Source organism: Corythoichthys intestinalis, chromosome 20 (genome assembly GCF_030265065.1).
Source record: "Corythoichthys intestinalis isolate RoL2023-P3 chromosome 20, ASM3026506v1, whole genome shotgun sequence".
In the NCBI taxonomy this organism is placed as follows: Eukaryota; Metazoa; Chordata; class Actinopteri; order Syngnathiformes; family Syngnathidae; genus Corythoichthys; species Corythoichthys intestinalis.
Genome location: NC_080414.1, coordinates 13602386 through 13624987, shown reverse-complemented (window position 1 = coordinate 13624987; position 22602 = coordinate 13602386). Strand labels below are relative to the sequence as shown.

At 37.7% G+C, this 22602-nt stretch overlaps 1 protein-coding gene across 2 annotated transcripts in view; it reads right to left on the bottom strand.

Annotated features, from left to right (window-relative positions):
* gli3 (GLI family zinc finger 3) overlaps positions 1-20696 on the bottom strand; it is a 237183-nt gene extending 216487 nt beyond the window's left edge. For both annotated transcript variants that reach the window (XM_057825060.1, XM_057825062.1), the window contains exon 1: positions 20406-20696. The gene's annotated coding sequence lies outside the window, so the exon portion shown is untranslated. The remainder of the gene's footprint in view (positions 1-20405) is intronic.
* Between the last annotated feature and the right edge of the window lie 1906 nt (positions 20697-22602).

The window sequence follows — 22602 nt, the reverse complement described above, 5'->3', positions numbered from 1 at the left end:
AAAGTCCAAAAGTATTTTATTTAATGATGGAGGATACACTGCCCTCTGGTGACAGCATTGGGTATGGCTGGACTGTCGCTTTATGACTGAGCAACAGACTCTTGTCTGACTGTATAAAGGACAGCTGCGCTCCAGTTTGTCGCACATAAGGCTGTAAGTTGTTTCAGCTAATATAAACTATCGTTCAAAAGTTTGGGGTCGCTTTGACCCCAAACTTTTGAACCGTAGTGCATCATATGGGATTTTTCATGATGTACAATCCGGTTAATGAACGGTAGTGTATGTTTGTGTATGCATTTGCAACTAAGTTTACAGCTAAAGTTTGTGGAGTTACGTGTGAGCCATTTGCTATGAGAATTGTAGATACAGTACGTTAGCATTGCTAGCATTTAAGCTAGCGGACTTTTCCTAGGCAAATTAGGCTAATTTAATATAATAAATTTACATATTGATCAGACGAGACGGATGTTTAAACACCAATTGTTTTGTGTAAAGTGTTTTATCTAGGGCTGTCAAAATTATCGCGTTAACGGGCGGTAATTAATTTTTTCAATTAATCACGTTAAAATATTTGACGGAATTAACGCACATATCCCGCTCAGACAGTATTCTGCCTTTTGGTAAGTCTTACAGCAAGGGTTTTTGTGCTGTCTAACAGCGAACTCTTGTGGTCGCTTTGCGACATAGTTTATTGTTTTCTTGCCAGTTCAATATGGCTGCACGACGTCTCGGGCTGACGCCTACGTTGTAATGATGTGCTTATATGATCCTTGGACAAGATTTGTCCGTAAGTATGGTTGTTGTAAAGAATGTACATATTATGTTAGTAAGCGAAATGTTATATTTTTTGTATGAGACGCTTTTTGTTTATGTTTAGTAAACCTGTATAGCGTGCTAAGCTAACGTTGTTGCTAATGCAATGCTTGAGTACTTTTTTTTTGTAGTTTTACTACGGTCTAAAGAGGACAATGGTTTGAGGCCATTTTATTAATAAATCAGATGAAAAAGGAAGTCTGATTATTAAGGCGTCGTTCATTAGCTGTCTAGCTTGGGAAAAAGTAGACGCTTCGGAGTGAGGACAGCATAGACAGATTTAAATGACAGTAGAGTGAAATGCCCACTACAGTACTTTTGTACCGTATGTTGAATGTATATATGCATCTTGTGTCTTATCTTTCCATTCCAACAATTTATTTTACAGAATATGTATATAATTTACAGAAAAATATGGCATATTTTAGAGATGGTTTGAATTGCGATTAATTGCGATTAATTACGATTAATTAATTTTAAAGCAGTAATTAACTCGATTAAAAATGTTAATCGTTTGACAGCCCTAGTTTTATCGTTAAATGTGTGTCGTTTTGAACATTTGCGTGTTACAGCTTTACAAATTGTCAAAAGTGAAGACAGTAAAAAGCTTCAAAAATTTGCCTTGCTCGATGTCTGTAAAGCTGAACAACTTCACGTTTAGTGGGGACAGAACACGTCAAATTAATAAAGTAAAGTAAAAAATAAGATTCTGTCGGGTACAATAAGGTATTGTTTATGCGATTAATTTTTTTTTTTTTTCTTAAACAGGGACCCGGGGACTACCTGTCACTTTGGAGTCCTTTAACAATATTTTAGACTAATTTATTCATTTATTTCATATAGTAACATTTATTCCTTCTGCAGTGAATTTAAATGAGTTTGTGACTGGTTTAACACTAGTAATCATCCATTCCATTTGAATTGGGAGGGTTGGCATTTGTTCATTCACTGCCGAAAACCTTCGAGTTCAAATGGATTGGACGTCTATTGCAGTCAATGGCATCCAATGTGTTAACACAATCATATTATCTTGTATTTCAATGTCAATCGTGTGTCTTGTACAAATAAACACATTTTGTTCAACTTTTGCCACTGCCTTGCAAATTTGGAGCGAACTTTTGCAACCAGGGGTTGCATTCGGGGACCCCCCAAAAAATGGGTATACAGGTAAAGTGGTATCAAGTAATGGGAGGAGACAGAGACTTAGAAGCGCCACACACCCAACAGCTTTATAAATAATTCTAAAAGCTAACGGGATGCCTTGTCAGTGCGTGAAAACTCCAGAAAGGTCAATTTCTAGCACACAGGCTCGCATACACGCTGAGTGAAAGTCTCGCACTTATCATGCAGGGCAGCCCAACACACCGGAGACCTGTCTTGTAAATCTCTTTGTGGAAGCAGCTTTGGGGGGTGCTAGTGAGGGGCTTACACACTACTGAGCCCTGAGGTGCGGTTGCACACTACTTTCGCTAACCCCCTCTCTCCCTTAGTGGTCCTTCTCCCACACATTCACTTTACATGCGCGCTTTATTTTGGAGGGAAAAAAATGGGTCAATTTGACACGCAATATGCGCAAGCGAATGCTTACCCTCACTTTTTTTTTTTTTTTTTTCAAAACAACCTCAACCTGGCTCCGCGGGGTCCCGGTGCAGACCCCCAGAGGCTTCGGTGAGTAATGTCCTGCCCGGGTTTGGACAATGACTCGGGGCGCACGTCGGCGGGAAAACGTTGAGGGGCGCGAGGAGTCGACCACCTTTGACAAATGGATGCCTAGGTGGCCAGGGAGGAGCTTTTCTTTCCTTACATATCACTAGAATATAATGAATTCTTTGGGAAAAAGCTTGCTGACAGAAATGGTGCACCTCCAACTATGACAACATAACAAATAAAGCAATAAACATGTAAATGTATATTCGCTGTAACTTTTAAGCCACGCTAACCCTGAAAATTCAACATGTCTCGCCTGCCTTCCCAGTTCAAATAGATTGAGCGTCTATCGCTGTCAATGGTAGCAAATGAGTAAAGAAGCCTTTAGATACTGCTTGAATTGCATTAATTTATTCCTTAAGTGACCTGATTCCGCCTTAAGTAGCCTTAAGTTACTTCTTGTGTTAAGTCTTTCTTTAGGCATCTTTAAATTACTCCTTAAGTCGCCTTAAATTACAGTTTAAATTGTGTTCAGTCACTCTAGTTTCTTCAGCTTTACTTCACTTTTTAAGTACACATAAGTCACTCCTTATGTAGCCTTTACTTCTTGAATTTTCTTATAGTTACTCCTTATGTAGCCTGATGTTACTCCTTATTTATTAAATTGTGTTTTTTTAAGTTACTTCTTAGGTAGCCTTAAATCACAACTTAAGAAGCCTGAATTTACTCCGTAAGTAGCCTGTTCTTATAGCCTCAAGTTACTGCTTGAATTGTCTTTGTTACTCCTCTAGTACACTGATGTTGCTCCTAAAGTAGCCTTCAGTTATTTTTCAAGCTGTCTTAAGTTACTCCTTAAGTAGCCTTTACTTTTTAAATTTTCTAAAGTTACTCCTTATGTAGTTACTTCCTAAGAAGCCTGCTTTTACTCCTTAAGTAGCCTTAAATTGCTACTTAAGGAGTCCAAACTTACTCCTTCAGAAGCCTCTTCTCACTCCTTAAATAGCCTTAAGTTCCTTGCTTTAATTGTATTTTGTTTCTCCTTTCAAAGACTGATGTTGCTCCTTAATTAGCCTTTACTTCTTAAATCTTCTTCACTTACTCCTTATGTAGCCTGATATTCTTTCTGACATTTCTTTTTACAAATTTGAAAAAAAAAAGGTTTCATTAGGACCTTATTTTTCATATTTTGGGATTCTCTGATAATTGCTTCGTGTTGCTGGTCTTTAAGGGCTAAAGTAGCCTTAAGTTATTTTTCCAACTGTTTTAAATTACTCCTTATGTAGCCTTCACTTCTTAAATCTTCTTAAATTACTCCTTATGTAGCCTGATGTTACTCCTTATGTATTAAATTATTGCTTGAATTGTTTTGAAGTTCATCCCTAAGAAGCCTGCTCTTACTCCTTAAGAAGCCTTAAATTACAAATTAACGAGCCTGAATTTACTCATTAAGAGGCCTCTTCTTACTCCTTAAATAGCCTTAAGTTACTGCTTGAATTGTATTTTGTTTCTCCTTTGGTAGAATGATGTTGCTCCTTAAGTAGCTTTAAGTTATTTTTCCAACTTTCTTAAGTTACTCCTTAAGTAGACTTTACTTCTTAAATCTTCTTAACTTACTCCTTATGCAGCCTGATGTTACTCCTTATGTATTAAATTATTGCTTGAATTGTTTAAAAGTTATTACCTAAGAAGCCTGCTCTTACCACTTAAGTAGCCTTAAATTTCTACTTAAGGAGCCCAAACGTACTCCTGAAGAAGTCTCACATTACTGCTTGAATTGTCTTGTGTTACTCTTTTAGTAGACTGATGTCGTTCCTAAAGTAGCCTTAAGTTGTTTTTCCAACTGTCTTAAGTTACTCCTTAAGTAGCCTTTACTTCTGAAATCTTCTTAAATTACTCCTTATGCAGCCTGACGTTACTTCTAATGTATTAAATTATTGCTTGAATTGTTTTAAAGTTAGTCCCTAAGAAGCATGCTCTTACTCCTTAAGTAGCCTTAAATTTGTACTTAAGGAGCCCAAACTTACTCCTGAAGAAGTCTCACATTACTGTTTAAATTGTCTTGTGTTACTCTTTTAGTAGACTGATGTCATTCCTAAAGTAGCCTTAAGTTATTTTTCCAACTGTCTTAATTTACTCCTTAAGTAGCCTTAATTTACTTCTTTAATTCTGTTAAATGACTCCTTACCTAGTCGGATGTCTCCTTAAGTAGCCTTAAGTAAATTCTTGAATAATGTAAGTACTCCTGAGTTAGCCTTACATTACTCATTAAGTAGCCTTAACCTTGTGTTTTGTTTCAAATATGCCTACATATTCACTTGTGGATTAAAAATGATCTGTGATTTAACTCAGCCGGAAAATACTGAACCTTTGTAGTATATTGTTATTGTTTCCGAGTTTGGAAATGTAAAAAGCACCATTGATTTTTGCATACTCAAACTTGAAAACCAGTCAATTTTAGACCCGAACAGAATACAAGGGTTAAGTCACTCATTATGTTGTTACGCTACTCCTGAAGTAGCCTTACATTACTCCTTAAACCGGCGTCAATGGCAGCCAATTCATACATTTTACAAAAATGTCATGTAAAAACTCAATTTGACAGAAGTTCCTAATCAACCCTAAACTGCATCAGAGTCAAGGACATTTTTCGGGGGGCCCCTTGCGCATCGGAGAACATTTTCTGCTTCTCCTTGCATTTTTGCCTGTCAGCACAAGGCCGCCCCCGCGATTTTGCCGTAAAGTTCAGGCCGCACGATGACAAACTGTCATTAAAAATGCCTCCCTCTCTTTCAAGGAACTTGGATGCGCACCCCCCGAGTGCCCCCGCCTTCCCCCTCGCGCAGCCCTGAAAGGAACTGGGCTTTGTCTGCAGAGCAAAGGAGAGCGGAATCCCCCCTTTGCCCCCCTTTTACCCACACAGCACCATCCCCAAAACCCTGTTCCTCACTCCCTGCGGAGTATTGTTAAAACACAACCCCTCCTTCCCCTTCCCCCTCCCCCCTTCTTTCCCTCTTAAAACAGCATGCTTTGCATGAGAAAAAACGATTAGTCTTCAAATACGGCGCTGTCAAAGAGGGGGTGCGCGGGGAGCTTAAGTTTGCTCAGATAACTTGAGTTCTTCTTTTGTTTCTCTGAGATGAGGAGGCGCCATTAACGCCTGCGTCAGCGTTCTTTACACATAGAAGAAGAATATAACCTGTGCGGAAATGAACAGTGAGGAAAAGGGGGAAGGAGGGGGGCTCTTGTGAAAACATGTTTGCTGTGCTTTCAGGTATTAACCCCTGACAATTGACCTCCACTCCTGAAGACAATGCAATGCCAACATCTTGGACTTCAATGCAAAACTTTGTTAGGAAATGTTTCGAGGACGTACTCGTGTCTTGAGTACTGCTGACGGCGATAGATGTCCGATCCATTTGAACGGGGAGCGTTGGCAGCGACACTAGCTGCAGCAAACTTGCTGCGGTCATGTTTTAGGGGCCGTTTACATGGTGACTCTCCGGGAGTGCGAAAAATGTCAAATTTGCATTTGCGTCTCCATTTGAACAATGTCGCAATTCCGCATAAAAACGATGTAGTATTCATGCCAGGCCCTAGGGGGCAGAGCCGATTTATAGGGCGACAGAGAATGATGCACTTTGACCCCCACCAAGCTCCCGCAAAAAAATATGCCCGCCCACTCGAAGCAATGTCATTTTTCTTTTGTTCAAAAAGGCACAAAAATTGAAACGTTCAACATATTTAATTTAAAAATATTATTAAAACAGTAAATTAAATCCGACATTCCGCCATATTTGCTGTTTTTAATGTTTAGTAGCACCGCTGCGCAAGCCCAATGTGACGTGTACGAGTGGTGATGTTAACGGCGCGGTCTCGCGCCGCAGGAGCCTTTGATATGCATGCCGAGGAACCCCCCGTCAACCCCCCGCAATCGGATTCTTCCACTTTGGAGGCAGGATTCAGAATTTGTCGTCTTCGCCGACTCCATATGCACACGAGGCGAGTCCGCTACTCAGTCACTGCGTCTTTGTGTTGCAGAGTCGCCATGTAAACTGACCCTTAGTGTTTTGACGAGCAAGCGCCCCAACTTATGAGTTTTTCAGGTGGTTTTTGTGTGAGTTTACATTTGAGATAAAAATGAGAAATGTAGAATGATAACAGGTGCAGTTATTGATGTGGGCCACAATTCGGGACTTGATGCTCACATGAATTACACATTAAAAAACACAAATAATTAGAGTAATTTTTAGACTGTTTTTATTCAATATAGTAAATATAGTAATTTAATATAGTAATTTAGTATCGTATAGTACAGTGATCCCTCGCTACATGGTGCTTCAAACTTCGCACCCTCAGTCCATTGCGGATTTTTTTTTTTTTTTCCATTTAAAAAATTAATAAATAAATACAGATGAGCTGTCCCGATCCGATCACGTAGTCTCATTCGCCCTCCTGATCCTTTTCTTGGTCAGGCAGTGCACTGGAGTTGCTTATTAAAGTTAACGATGATTGACAAACGTTTAGGTTTGATCTTGCTAGAGATGCCTGGGAGCCGAAACTTCAAAGCACCGCATGCGTCATTCATCCTTTATCTTGTTAAACAGTTGCTGCGGCAACTCATTGTCTGCAAGTGAGCAGCTTGAGTGGATTTCAGTCGACTCACCCAATGAAGCGTTTAATAAAGACAAGCATTTTTCTACTTTATTCTTGTTTAAAAATAATTTGGTGAAACAGTAACATGTTTACAACTTATCATTATTACTGTATTACATTTACAGTGCTTAAAAAACATTTATTAAAATATATAAATACGTAAAAGTTTTTATTTATTTATTTTTTTTTACTAAACATGTCTTATAAGTATCTCCAATTTTAAATCTCGATAAATACATTGAACACACAAAAAATAGAATAATTTTTTTGGGGGATGGGCACTACTTCGTGGTTTTTCACTTATCGCAGCGGGTTCTGGTCCCCATTAACCACGAAAAATGAGGGATCACTGTATGGTATGGTATGGTATGGTATGGTACGGTACGATATGGTACGGTATAGTATTTTGTATTTACTATTTTTCATTCTATTTAATATTTTATTAAATAATTTTTCTTTAATGTAGCTTTTATTCCTATATTTTTCTTGTATATATTAGATGTTTTATATTTTTTTCTTTATCAACATTTTTAATTGTTTTTAATTGCTCTTTTAAAACTTGTATATATTATTATCTATTTATTACCAGCGCTACGTTTCCCATGAGGACCAGCGCACACCCGCACAGTGTCGTAAAATCATCAATCAATCAATAATCCATCTCCAGGTCGCCTGCAGATTGTTTAAACAACATTTCCGTTTCCAGCGACTGTGTGAAGGATGAATAGTAATAATGTCATGAATCCAGTCGTGGCTTAACAATAGCATATCTTAGTATCCTCACTTTTTTTTCCTCCTCAGACAAAACTTTTTGTCTCTTTTGTTGCACTGCCATCTTTGCAGAATTCGCGTAATAGCATTCACATCGACTTCCGTCTTTATAATGAATGGGGATAGGGGGAAGTCAGCACATTTGTAGTTTTTTTTGTGTGTGTGGCAGTGTTCTTACCACCCTCCTCAAAGTTAATTAGAGCCGGTGAAAGCCATACAAACCCCCTCAAGATATAATAGAGGTGTCATTCAACTAGTTGTCAGTCGATATAATATCACAAATGTTATGAAAATATTTTATGAAGGTTGAAAAGTTACCTCGTGTTGCTTTAAAAGCAATTAACAAAAGAATTAGAGGTGTTTTTAAGTGCTGCTTGAAACGATTCACAGCATTCTAAAAGTGACATATGAGTAAATGGAGTTTCGATGAGCAAAGATAGCACTGTAGTAGGAGTAAAAAGTACGTTAACCATTTGGAATTTCTTACGTTTCTGCATAATTTGGTTATATAAAATATTGGTCTAATCATCCAAATCTTACTGTATTGGGAATTCATTTTTTAAAAAAATGTAAGAAATGCTATCTGTAATTGTTATCATTACGATTTTTGCAGTATAAAGTATGTTCACTGGCACAATAAAAGTTGGAAAAGGGCCTTATAAGTTGCACCCGTCAAAAACGACGTAAAACCACATGTGTAAAAACATCTAACACCCCCCTGGACCCTCCGTTTCGCATTTTAGACGTCGGACAAATGGGCCCCCGCCCAGGCGCGCCCCCCCTCGAGGCAAACACTTCACCTCTTGCCGCCACACTTCACGCTGCGGCAGCCGTAACGACGCGTTCGCGGGCGAGGAGGGGTTGGCTGTCCTGCTTCTCCTCAACTATGTGAGAAAAGACAACAACGCCGACTCCTCAAACAAAGTGGATTTCCTGTCGGTGCCTCGCGGGAGACGCAGGCGCCGAGGCCGCGGTGAAATGGAAGCCGACGTTTCGCACGCTCACGATTTTGCCCGGCAGGTAAACACGCGAACCAGTTGCGTGGCGAGCAATCAGAAGCAACAGACACCACACTTAACTTAAAACCATTACTTCCATGAGCAAGTACAGTCTTGAACGGTTGATTCATATTAATCAGTCGGATGATTTAATCAGTCAATATAAACCCTTTTCAGATCGGCACTACTGATAAACATTACCAAATTGCAGACTTAAAAAAGAATGCCGCAATACAAAAAAAAAAAAAAAGTCAAATACCTCTTTTGTGTTTTGTGGGCATGGCTGAGAGAGACGTTATTGTATATCCTGAGATGAGAAATACATTCACACACCTAGGTGAAAAAACCCTATTGAAGAGGGAACTACTAAAAAGGAGGAACTGCTGAGCTGTGCAACCACGCTAAATTTTCCATTTTCATTTGCCTTGACGAAAGAAAAAAAAATAATACCATAATTTTCGGACTACAGGCCACTACATAGTCCAGTGCAGCTTATTTGTTGATTTATTTGGGTTAATAGGTAACACTTTATTTGAAAGCGGCGTCATAAGACTGCCGTAAGTCCGTCCTAATAATGACATGCCACCATCATGGGCATTAACGAATCCTAATGACAGATGTCGTTATGTGTCATCCGGCAAATTATGTCACTAACTCCATTTATGTCCTGCTTGGTTCTTTTACATCAATTCAAAAGTGGGATAATTTGCCAGATGACACAAAATGACATCTGTCATAAGCATTCATTAATGCGCATGGCAGAGTCATGTCATAATTATGATGGTCTTATAGCGCCACTGTCAAATAAAGTGTTACCAGATACCAAAACTTGCAATTAATGAAACAACTGGCACAGTAACCGAAGAAATAATTGGCACAGAACATGAACTTTGATTGATTGATTTACATCTGTAGCGCTGCAATGCATGCTAGGAGGCATGCAGAGCGAAAACGCTTGACAGCAGGTGGCAGCAGAGGTTGACTGTCTTCCCCAAGTGAGCAGTGATTGTCAAATGAAGCATCTTGAAGCAATGAAGCTTTGCAGTCAAATGGGTTATGGTGGTTCATTAGATAAAGTGTTACCGATGAATGTCTTTTGGTGTAAATATCCCATAATACGGTGAGCACACTGCAGTTTATAGTCCGGTGCGGCTTATCTATGAGCAAATGCCATTTTTGTGCAAATTTGGTGGGTCACGGCTTATAGTCAGGTGCACTTTATGATACGAAAATTACGGTAATCTGTCTGTAATTTTTGGGCAAAATATTGGCCTCAAAATTCAATATCAGTTTGTCTGTAACAACAACCACATGTTAGCATATTTTTTAAAAGCATTTCCGTTGTAAAAGTTCAATGCACAGGATGAGTTGCAAACCAGGAACTTGATTCTAATTACTGTGATTTCCATTTTGAATATTACACTATGACACAATGTGAAATTTTTCGTCAACTAAATTTTTTATGGAGATGTTTGAAGCTGACATTCACAATAAACTGTAGTAGTGAACTGAAATGAACGATTTAAGGCACTGGATGAGAGCTATACGACACTTTTGGAGACACAAAATGGCGCAGCGATGTAAAGGGAAAGTTTAAAAAGCTTCTCCAGCTTGAAGAAAATGATTGTTGAAGTAAATCTACTCATAAAAGTGTCATAAAAGTGAGAGAGAAAGAAAGTTTTTCTAGAGAAAACCAACTCTTTTGCAAATTGAAAATGGCGCAGCGATGTAAAGCCGAAGGTTCAAAAGCTTGTTCGAGTTGTAAAAATGTTTGTAGGAGTAGATCTACTACAAAAACGGTACAAATGAACAAAAAGAAGTAATTTTTCTGGATTGAAACTCTTTTGGGGGAAATAAAATGGCGTAGCAATGTAAAGCTTAAGTTTAAAAATCTAAGCGCCAGCAGGGTGCGAAAAAACACCAGAAACACAGGCAGGCAATAATATTCATTCATTCATTCATTCATTTTCCATGCATAATGCTCATGAATATAAGACAAAGGAAGAATATAACTTACAAGTTATATGCAGTTACAAACAATGTGGTGATATAGCAAGAATTGCTATGGTACACTAGCTGCAGACGTTAGCTCGTCCATTTAGCTCTCTCTATTCGTAATGAGCTCGCATTGACATACGATTACGTCAGCAGAAAGTGCTGGGATTATCAAACGTAATTCGCCAGCAGGGTGCGAAAAAACACCAGAAACACAGGCAGGCAATAAGAGGACATGACAGCATTGCAATATGCATATGGACCCAAAACCGGTAATGAAAAACCAATGTTGATATTCACCAATATCATTTTAAAATGCTTTTATTGAGCTACCCAATAATATCGACAACTCTATTCATTAGTACAATTATTCATATGGTATCATATATTTTAGTGCTGCAACGATTAATCAATTAACTCGAATAATTCGATTAGAAAAAAATGTTTGAATTAAATTTTGATGCTTAGAGTATTCGTTTAATTAAAGTGTCGTTGAAATGGTTTGTTTTGAAAGTGTTTTCATGTATTTTTATTGATTGGGTGGATACACTACCCTCTAGTGGCAACAGTTAAGATGACATAACTCATTAACATGGCTGAATCCAGCTGCTCCCCGTTAAGACCAACATAAGGTAAGTTTTTGTTTGAGTATATTAAGCTGTTTTTTGTGGGAATATGCGTTTGAACGATTTGTTAAGAGAATTTAAAAAGAAAAAGAAAAGGATTAGCATTTTAAAGCATTTAAGCTAGCAGACGTTTGCTATGCAAGTTAGCCAATTGTTCTTTTGTTGTACTTAGATCCTCATTAATTAATTTATTTTTTTATATTATTTGAGGCTAAAATCAGGTATTTTATTTTCTTATGTTCCTAACCCGATTACTCGATTATTTGAAAAAAAGGTTTTACTGAAGTAGAGCGTTGTTTTTTTTGTTTTTTTTCAAAATAGAAAATGGCGCAGCAATGTAAAACTAAAACTTATAAAGTTTCTCCTGCTATGAAAAAAATGTTTGTTGGGGTAAATCTAAAACCAAGAGTGTCAGGCAAAGAGAGAAATATTTGTTTTCATGATTTTGTATGAAATATCAAGTCAAAATACCACAAGTTGAGCAGAGTTCCAGGTGTTGTTTTTTGGTAAAAATGGGCGAATTGGTTAAGCGTTAGCAGAGGTCACAGTCTCCTCTGCGTGCCACTCTGGCTTATTTAGCAAAAGGTCGCATAGAGCAAAAATGCGCCTTGACATATCTCAAATTACAGAATATCTTTGGCCTGGCCCGTGCACCTTATCCAAAGACATCATGAAAGGTGCCTTTAGCAGCTCCTTGAAGCCGAGGGCGGGGGCGGCGGGGCGGGGGGAGCCGGGGTCCCGCTCTGGGACAATGATGGTCGGAGGTCGGAAGGGGGGAACACATAGCATATTAAATGTGCCGTCGGAGCTGGGCCGGTCCGCACGGAGGCACATCTGAGGCGTGCCCTGAAGGGACGGCTGGCCGGGGGATTAGCGGGCCGGGGAGGAACCCGCCTGCGCCCCTTTCTTGTCTCCGCTGGCTCGCACGCAAACGCGCTCGCACGCTTTTCTGCACTTTTTAGCCCCCACTTTCGTCCTCTATTCGTCTTCTTATTCAGACAAATCAAAGCGGGATACACGTTCAATCCATTTGAACTGAGAGGGGCCGCCAACCTTCTCAGACCAAATGGGTTGGACATCTATCGCCGTCGAGAGGAGTTAACCTTGTCCACAAACTTGGAATTCCCAGAGTTGGGTGTTATTACATGATTGTCGAACATTAAGCTATTTTTAGACTGTGTATATTCGGCTAAAGAAGAAGACTGAAAACAGGAAGTAGACATATAGATTCACTTTTTTAAAGTGTATATATTTGAAAAAAAACGTCATACCGTCCCTAATGTATTTATTATGCATGCATGAAGAAATCCCTCACTTGCAGCTATAAGGCACAACCATCTTCCAACAGTTTTTTCTCAGTGTAAGTGAGTCAGCCGTGCTACACGATGGCTGAAGGAGGTGAAACACCTGAACTTTTTCCCCCCATCGAAGAAAACGAAATCGCTGGTGTGGGAATACTTCGGCTACAGAAAAGTTACAGACGGCCGCGGCTTAGAGGAGGAGGTCCAACTGACATGTAAAACATGTTTGAGAATGGGGGCTGCCGAGGAGGCAATACCTCCAATATGATTTCGCATTTATACAAAATTAAAGGTTAGTAAACACTGTCATGAACGTTTCCCACCAGCTACGAGAGTTAACTCCAGCGTGTTTAGTGTGTCTAGCGGTGGTAAAACATGTTTTTTTTTCTATCTGGGAACTGCCTGTGTTGAGAAGCAGAGTGTGACTATAATGTAAACATGATACGAGTCATACACATGTGATTTTTATGGAAAATAATTCAATTATTTTTGTTCTGATGGCAATAACGTCTAGCTGTGGCTGTTAACAGGGTGCTAAAGAAATCAATTAATAGATGCATTGTCATTCGACACGTGACAATTCGATTACGATTCATAAATGTTCAAAAACGATGATTTTCCCAAATAACTTTATGACAGCCGCTCGTAGCGGAACGGAATTCAAGACACGTCTGCCGACCGGACACCTTTAACGGACGCACGCGCAGCGTTATGATGGATGCTGCCGGTTACTGAGCGAGAGATTTACTCCTTTTCAAAAGACTAGAAAATAAATTTGTGTATGAGACAGGCAGGAACCCGGCGCATGATATTGTTTAGAGCAAGAAGGGAACAGAAATAGTTCATTGCTCCTTGTCTTTCAGTTGTCCAGCAGTAGTTTCAAGTCATGTATATTGAAAAATGTCCTGAGTGTGTTGCTAAAACCTGTGTGCTTCTATAAGAGGTGGGTACATGACCGTCTTGTACTGTTTCGCCTTTATTGTTGTTGTTTTTGAGTTGTTAACAGTTAGCGCCAAGCACGTCACGTAACGTGTATTTCATATGCAGAATGTGTTAAACCATGATAAGGGACAGCGGTAACACTACAAACATGCGAAATAGTACAGAAATCTGTGAAAACAAAGAAATTGGTTAAAAGAAGTCTTATATCTAAAGACACTTTTGTTTCTAGAAAATGTGGAATTCATTCCACCTGTGTAAATTTTATTGCATTGTTGTGAGAAATAAGTACTGCCTCTAAAATGGTTAATGTTTTTGCACTTTCTTGTTAAAAAAAAAGAAGTTTAAGGGCAGCTTTTTGTTGGTGGGGCATGTTTCCATCTTTCCTGTTGAATCATTAGGATATTTTTGAAAAATTATGGACATAAATTTGTTTGGCTACTTTATAAATTGTAATGTATGATGCATCAATAATCGTGATAATCGTCTATACCGTGACCATCGTTCAATAATCAAATCGTAGTACCTTGAATCGTAATCGAATCGAATCGTGGGGTGCCTAAGATGGCACACCCCTAGCTCGCTGTGGGTTTAGGCTCACCTAAAGGACTACCGTATTGGCCCGAATATAAGACAGTGTTTTTTGCATTGAAATAAGACTGAAAAAGAGGGGGTCGCCTTATATTCGCGGTCTAGACATTATACCCATTCACGACACTAGATGGCGCCAGATATCATTGAAGCGATGTTCTGTCTTGACAGATCTCAGCTACTCTCCCCATTCACGACGCTAGATGGCGCCAGATATCATTGAAGCGATGTTCTGTCATGACAGATCTCAGCTTCTCTCAAGTTTAACCAGTTTGCAATTTTTTATTGCAATGTTTTTCCTTATTCAGATTTGTTCCAAGACTACAGTTACAGTTAGACGTTGCTTTGATGGTTAATGCAGTTATTGCAATTTTGTTGTTTTATCACAATAGATTGGGTTATTTACATTTCAAAAACCAGAAGCCATTCATTTACGAATGTGATTGCACTTTAATTTACATATTTAAATGTTCAGATATTAAGATTTGAATGAGGCAAAATAACATGCTTTTTCTCTCAAATATATTGTTATAATCATTTGTCTCGGATGTACTGTAATTATTTTCTGTATAAAAAATTAATTTGGTGTTCAAAAAGTCTATTTTCAAACTTGAGTCTTGAAAAAGGGGGTAGTCTTATAATCAGGGCCGTCTTATATTCGAGCCAATACAGTATTTATTTAAATTTTATTTAGATTTTTTTTTTTAACTTAACCTAATACTTATGTTGTAATTTGCTAATATGTTTTGAAAAATAAAAATCCTGTTCAATGGAAAAAAGTTTTTTACCGTGATACCGTGAAACCATGATATTTTGACTTAAGGTTATCATCCCGTCAGAACATCATACCGGGACATGCCTAGTTGAGTGGTCTTAAGACAAATGTTTATTTTTTGCATAGTTAAGGGATAATTAACAAGTTTGTATTTATTGCCTATGTTAATATAATTTATGTTCAAATTAGGGCAGTCAAAATTATCGCGTTAACGGGCGGTAATTAATTTTTTTAATTAATCACGTTAAAATATTTGATGCAATTAACACACATGCCCAGCTCAAACAGATTAAAATGACAGCACAGGATCATATGCACTTGTTACTTGTGTTTTTGGGAGTTTTGTCTCCCTCTGGTGGCGCTTGGGTGCGAATGATTTTATGGGTTCAGCACCATGAGAATTGTGTAACTATTGACATCAACAATGGCGAGCTACTACTTTATTTTTTGATTGAAAATTTTAAAAATTTTATTAAAACGAAAACATTAAGAGGGGATTTAATATAAAATTTCTATAACTTGTACTAACATTTATCTTTTAAGAACTACAAATCTTTCTAGCGATGGATCGCTTTAACAGAATGTTAATGTTAATGCCATCTTGTTGATTTATTGTTATAATAAACAAATACAGTACTTATGTACAGTTTGTTGAATGTATATATCCGTCTTGTGTCTTATCTTTCCATTCCAACAACAATTTACAGAAAAATGTGGCATATTTTATAGATGGTTTGAATTGCGATTAATTAAGATTGGGGCTGCAGCTATCGATTATTTTAGTAGTCGATTAATCGAAGAACTAGATAGTTCGAATAATCGAGTAATCGGATAAGGAACATAAAAAAATTAAAATACCTGGGATGAGCCTCAAACTTTATAAAAAATAAATAAATAAATGAGGATCTATGTACAGCAAAAGAACAATCGGCTAACTTACATAGCAAAAGTCCGCTAGCTTAAATGCTATAAAATGCTAATGTTTTTTTACAATGCTCTTAACAAGCGGTTCAGACTCATATTCCCACAAAAAACGACTAAACATACCTTAAAACTAAATTACGAATGCATTAAAAAACATTAGCCCCAGGGGTCGCGTTAACCGAATATTTTCCGTCATTGACCGATTTTTTAAAACGGTGACGGAAAAAACTGAAGTCCACCTGTCATTTTGACAGGTTGCAATTCACACCCCAGACCACAGGGTGGCGAGTGAGCATATTAATTAGCTATTGTCTCTCTTGATGCATGACGTCGTTGGCCTTACTCTGAAAAATGTCAAGGCAACTGAGTGTCTGAAGTTTCTTCAAAAAGCCCCAAAACGACGGTGTTGATAAAAGAGGTGAAAAAACAGGGACTGCACAAGCGGGCACGCAATTCAAGTCCATGCGCACCAGGAGGTAGGTGTAAGACTCCGTTCAGGCCACAGCAGGTGAACTGTTAATTTCATTGTTCCATAATGTAGCCTACCTACTGGGGCCACAGTCAGCTGTTTTTGTCACTGCGGAGAAAAAGTTACATATTCATCTGCTTGATGTGTGATGGCACGGTGTGGATTCTCTGTTAAGCTTGTTCGGACAGAGTATTAATTTAAAATGAATGAAAACCAAATACTATTGAATTTGTTGAAGCGGTATGCAATGTTAAGAGTCTTATTTGCTCGAATTGCTGTGTCCAGCCGCTGTAGCTCTGCTGCTCTCTGTGAACTCTCTATTCAAGCCGGTGTAGGCCGGAACGCGCGCGGCTCTTAAGTGTCTCTGTCACGTGACTGTGTCGTAGCCGCTAATGCGCTCGGCCAAATGGACACACAAGTACGGAAGGTGAATTATGCCAAACAAAGGGTCACCACAATGTCATTATCATCATTTTTAAAATTTAAGTGACGGGTAAAAATAGATTATGACCGGATTTTTATGACCCTGTCAGTCAAAATGACAGACAACGAAAAAGTCTAGCGCAACCTCTTGATTAGCCCAAACAAAAACTTAGCTTACGTTGGTCTTAACAGGGAGCAGTTGGATTCAGCCATGTGAAATGAAGCAGACCAGAGGGCAGTGTATCTACCCAAATCAATAAAACTAAATGTAAACACTTTCAAAAATAAACCATTACAACGCCGCTTTATTTAAACGAATACTCGAAGCAACAAAATTTAATTCGATTTTTTTTTTCGAATCGAATACTCGAGTTAATCCAATAATCGTTGCAGCCCTAATTACGATTAATACATTTTTAAGCTGTGATTAACTTGATTAAAAATTTTAATCGTTTGACAGCCCTAGTTCAAATATTGCAATTTGAAATTTACTAATAAAATCCAGACATTTATTCTGGAAGTTTTCCAAATGTTTCTTTAGCAGTTTTTAAAAACAAAGCTTTGAATCAAACGGTGTATCACTTGAACTAATATATATGAAATTTAAGTACAAGTCAATACAGATTTATTTTGCATTTATCATGAATTAGGTTCATATTTGTGAGAAATGTAGCAATGACCCTCGTTCTTCCAATCTGTTTAGTCTTAATAATGTCCCATCCCCAGCAAAAAGTGTACATGCGGGTTATGTTGTTATATCGTACTAAACACTGTAAAACTGACTAAAAAAGAAGACTGAAAACAGGACGTACGGCACATAAATATATTTCAGGTACGCGTTACTAAAAATACATTGTTTCAACTCTCTTTTTCTCAATTTCAACCAAGTAAACATCTTGAAGCGAGCACATTTTACCTCTTTAGATTCTTTTTACATACATAACAAACACTTTTCGAAACTTCAGTTCCCTCGACTGTATTATCCCGACAAACAACAAACAAGCCACGACAAGCGCGCAATTATCCCGAAAGGAAAGTCAACTTCCTCCACACGACGCCGGCATTAGCACGACAACAGCGCTCATTAGGGCCTCTGGCGTCATCTACGTGTGTGTGTGGAGAGGCCATAGCTCAAGAAGCTAATAGAATGTCACCTCTTCGCATTAACATGACAGGCTCCATTCTGCGGGGGCAGCGGGGCACGCAAGCGGGGGGACGCTAGGAGGGGGCCAACACAAACTCTGCATAAAAAAGCAAAGATAAACGTTATCGGGAATGTGTCGGTAATGCCGCGTCGCGGTTCGCCGAAAGGAGATTGTGAGCGTTTTTTCAGCGTGGAAGCATTCATCACGATAATGACATAATGCATTTTTTTAAAGGTGCACCTGTTTGACATCAGTACCCTTGACTTTTGGCCTTTGTATATTTTTACACTTTAAGTGAGTTTATCACTAGTAGACGTCCGATCCGTTTGAACTGGAAAGGATGGCAGCGAATGAACGTTCGTTCATTCGCTGCCATCCGTTCCGGTTCAAACGGATCGGACGTCTATTAGCGTGAAAGGCAGATGAGTTAATAAAGCAAAAATTTAACTTACACTTATCATTTGTTTTTAATATTTTATAAGCTGTCAACTGTTATTTATTATAATTTTTAGGAATATAACCTACATATTAACAACATAAATGCCAATAAGACAAGAATATAATGAAAATTACATTAAAATTCAAAGGAAAAAATGTTGTGCATTTATAACATGATGTAATATCATACCACAGTATTTGTTTCCATTGTTAAAATATGTTTCGACTTTAATAAATAGGTCAACATGAAAAAAAATATATATATAAAGACGCCAAACAAGCATGCATTTGTAAATATTTAACTTACATGTACAAATTCAATACAAAACGTCATTTTAAACCTAAATATAACTAGTTTTATCAATCTTGTTACACTATTTAACATCATTTAATCCCATTTTTATTTTAAATTTGCACTTAAATCACTTATAAAACAACTTTTACATGTTCCAAATCCTTTTCTAAAATCTGAAAAAATATTTTTTTAATGGTCCAGGTGTGAAAAAGAAGAGTATTGGTGTCGCACGAGGAAACCCGAGACGCCGGCGAGTGAGCGGATGAAATATGGAGCAGCTGGCCGAGACTTTCAAACAAAATATCTCCACATGTGGACAAGGCTTCCCCCCACCACTCCCCGCTAGCCCCCCTTCTGGAAAAATGAACATAAACTTGCCTCCTTGTGCATAAACACACGCGTGATGTTGCTGTTTGGATAATATCCAATTGGAATTACTGTCATATAATCTCATAAGAATGTAGTATTTTTATTTTTTCTTATTTAGGATTTTGACTTGATCACATACACTACCCATTGACGGTGGTGGACGTCCAATCTATTTCAAGTGGGAAGCTGCCACCTTCCCATTTCAAATGGATTGGACATCTATTAGTTATAAACTTATTGAAAGAGCTTCAAATTAGTTATTAATAGCCACATATATATAAAATAACATTTAAAAAACTTACAGTATACTTACTCTACATGTATATTTACAGTATTGTCTTTTTTTTTTTCAAAATGAGTAAATACTGATAATCAACATTTTAAAAAATGACTAACGTGTAACCTTTATAATTATAATAGTACTTCAAACTTAATACTAAAAAATGCTAGTAGTTTTACTGCATAGTAATAATTCTAATACACAAGTGTGTATGCACGAGAGTGTGTGCGTGCATAAAACACACAAAAACTCACAGAATAACGCAGTTAAGTGAGCTTGTTTGCGCTATTTTAATTTTCAAACTACTAATAATCATATTTAGGTAAAGCTTACTTTTAGTGGTCCCTAACGTCGACCTAACCTAACCCCAAAACTAAACCCAACACCACCTGTCGCCATGCTTTTTACTTCCATACAAAATTAAATACATTTTCACACGACACTAAAAAAAATTTTCACACGAACCTACACAATTTTTTACACACGAACCTAAAAAATAGGCACCACTAAAAGTCAACTTTACCCAAAACACACTCACAAATAGTGTATAACACCTATACACACGCGGAATATAGGAATTTATGTCATTAAATACAAACAAAATATTCACGCAGATAAAATTACTGTATGTTTCTGTTTTTTTAAAACACTTGGTAAAGAAATGACGTCATTATTCGCAATTACGCTAACGATAATCATGTGTGTATCTTGTTAACGTGTTCAACAAGTCAAAAAAACACACACACACGTAGTGAAATATGATCACACACGCGGCCCCCACACTACACACACACGTTACACACAGTGTGTGTGCAAAAATTAAAAAAAAAAAATAAAAAGGTCGTCCATTTTTGAATTAAACTAAAAAAAGTTTGCAGTCAAGTCAACTTTACCAACTTTTAGAAGCTTTAAAAAAAAAAAAAAAAAAAGTGCGCGGGAATTCAGCGACTTACTAGAGAGGATTCTATGCACTTTTCGGGGGTGCTGGATCCCTCTTCTCGCGGGGTGCAGATGCACCTCAGGAGGTCCTTCTCGTCCTTCTTCTCCTTCTTTTTCCAGGCTGCAACTCCCAAACGACGCGGCCAGAGTTGGTGGTCCTCCTCCGCTTCTACTTCTTCAACTTCGTGGCCTTCAAGTGCTGTCAGACAAACAAGCATCCACCCAAAAAGTCTGCGCACCCCAAAAAAAAAAAGCACAAGAAGAGAGTGCGCGTCCCGCTTGGTCTTGTTGCGTTTTTTTTTCCAGAAGAGAGGACGAAGTGTGGAACTCCAGCTGCTCCTTCCCCCATTTGACTCCTCCCTCCTTCAACTCCACACCGCCCTCTTTTCTTTTCTTTTTTTTTTTCATTTGGTGTACCCCCCTTCTTCTCCCCTTTTTTGCTACCACTCACTTGACTCAACTTTAGTTTTCCAGTTAACAAAAAACACGAAGAAGAGTGGATATTTGCGAAAATCCACATTTTTTAAACTGACAGGAAAGAATTTTCAAGTTTTGACAGCCAGTTAAAAGTAGAGTACTGGAGTAGGCCTAAGGCAGGGGTTGGCAACCCAAAATGTTGAAAGAGCCAAATTGGAGTAAAAAAAAAATAAGTCTGGAGCTGCAAAAAAAATGAAAGCCTTATACAAGCCTTATAATGAAGGCAACGGATGCTGTATGTACATATCTATATTATCTATATTATCCTAGTATAAAAACGACTACCGTAATTTTCGCACCATAAGGCGCACCTGACTATAAGCCGCCACCCACCAAATTTGGCACAAAAATGGCATTTGTTCATAGATAAGCTGCACTGGACTATAAGCCGCAGCGGTCATTTGCTTTGCATATAAATTTCCCCCCCAAAAAAACAATATATATTTTTCAAATGATTTTTTTTCATTGACTGATTTTTTTTTTTTTTTTTTTTTTTTTTGATTGAAGCAACTTTTTTTGGGAATTAAATGATTTAGACACAAATGTCCTACTCATAATATGGCCCAAACACAAAAAGGATTGCTTTAATCAAAGAATTTTTTTTCGTTGAAAATCAATCTCAAATATTTTTTCGCATTCAAAAACGTTTACCATCATTGAAATTTTTCTTTTTTTTTTTTGATTGAAGTGATTTTTCGTTTTGAATTTTTTGTTTTTTGTTTTTTTTTTGGAGGCAACTTATTTTTTGATTGAATAATGACAATAATGTCCTAGCCAAAATGTGGCCCAAACGCAAAAAGGATTGCTTTAATCAAAGAAATTTTTTTCGTTGAAAAATTAAGTGTTAAAATGCAAATTTTTCAATCTCAAATATTTTTTCGCATTCAAAAACGTTTACCATCATTGAAATTTTTCTTTTTTTTTTTTGATTGAAGTGATTTTTCTTTTTGAAATTTTTTTTTTTTTTTTTTTTTTTTGAGGCAACTTATTTTTTGATTGAATAATGACAATAATGTCCTATCCAAAATGTGGCCCAAACACAAATCAACATTACTTCGATCAAAAAAGTTGCTTCAATCAAAAAAACTTTCAAATTTATTTTTGCATTCAAACACTTTTTTTTTTTTTTTAATTATTAAAGCGACTTTTTTTTGGTTGAAAATATATATTTTGATTGAAGCAACTTTTTTTTGTATGAATAATCCAGACATAAATCTACTTTCCTATGGCTCCGCCCAGGGGATACAATTTTTGACTGGGGTAACTACATTGGCACGACACAGGCGGGCGTACCATATTAAATGGATGACGATCTTGGCGAAAAGTATTGCCTAAGCACTCTGATCTAGAATTCCCCTCAAGAATGGTGGGAAACAAAAAAAAACTCATTGTCAAGTTATTATTATAAATATTCTTGTAAGTTAATTTTATTGCTGACACTGCGTTTCGGGGCCATCAACATTTTGTGCCCCACCTGCCCCAAAAGTCAAACTCCGCCTATGATATTAATCGGTAACACTTTATCTGACAGCGGCATCATACGACTGTCATAAGACCAAATGAATCACAATGAAGTTTTGAACCACTTGGCTGCAAAGCTTCATTGCTTCAAGAAGCTTCATTTGACCATCACTGCTCCCTTGGGGGAGACAGTCAACCTCTGCTGCCACCTGCTGTCAACACTGTTGTTGTCCAACATACCTCCTAGCATGCATTGCAGTGCAACACCTATAT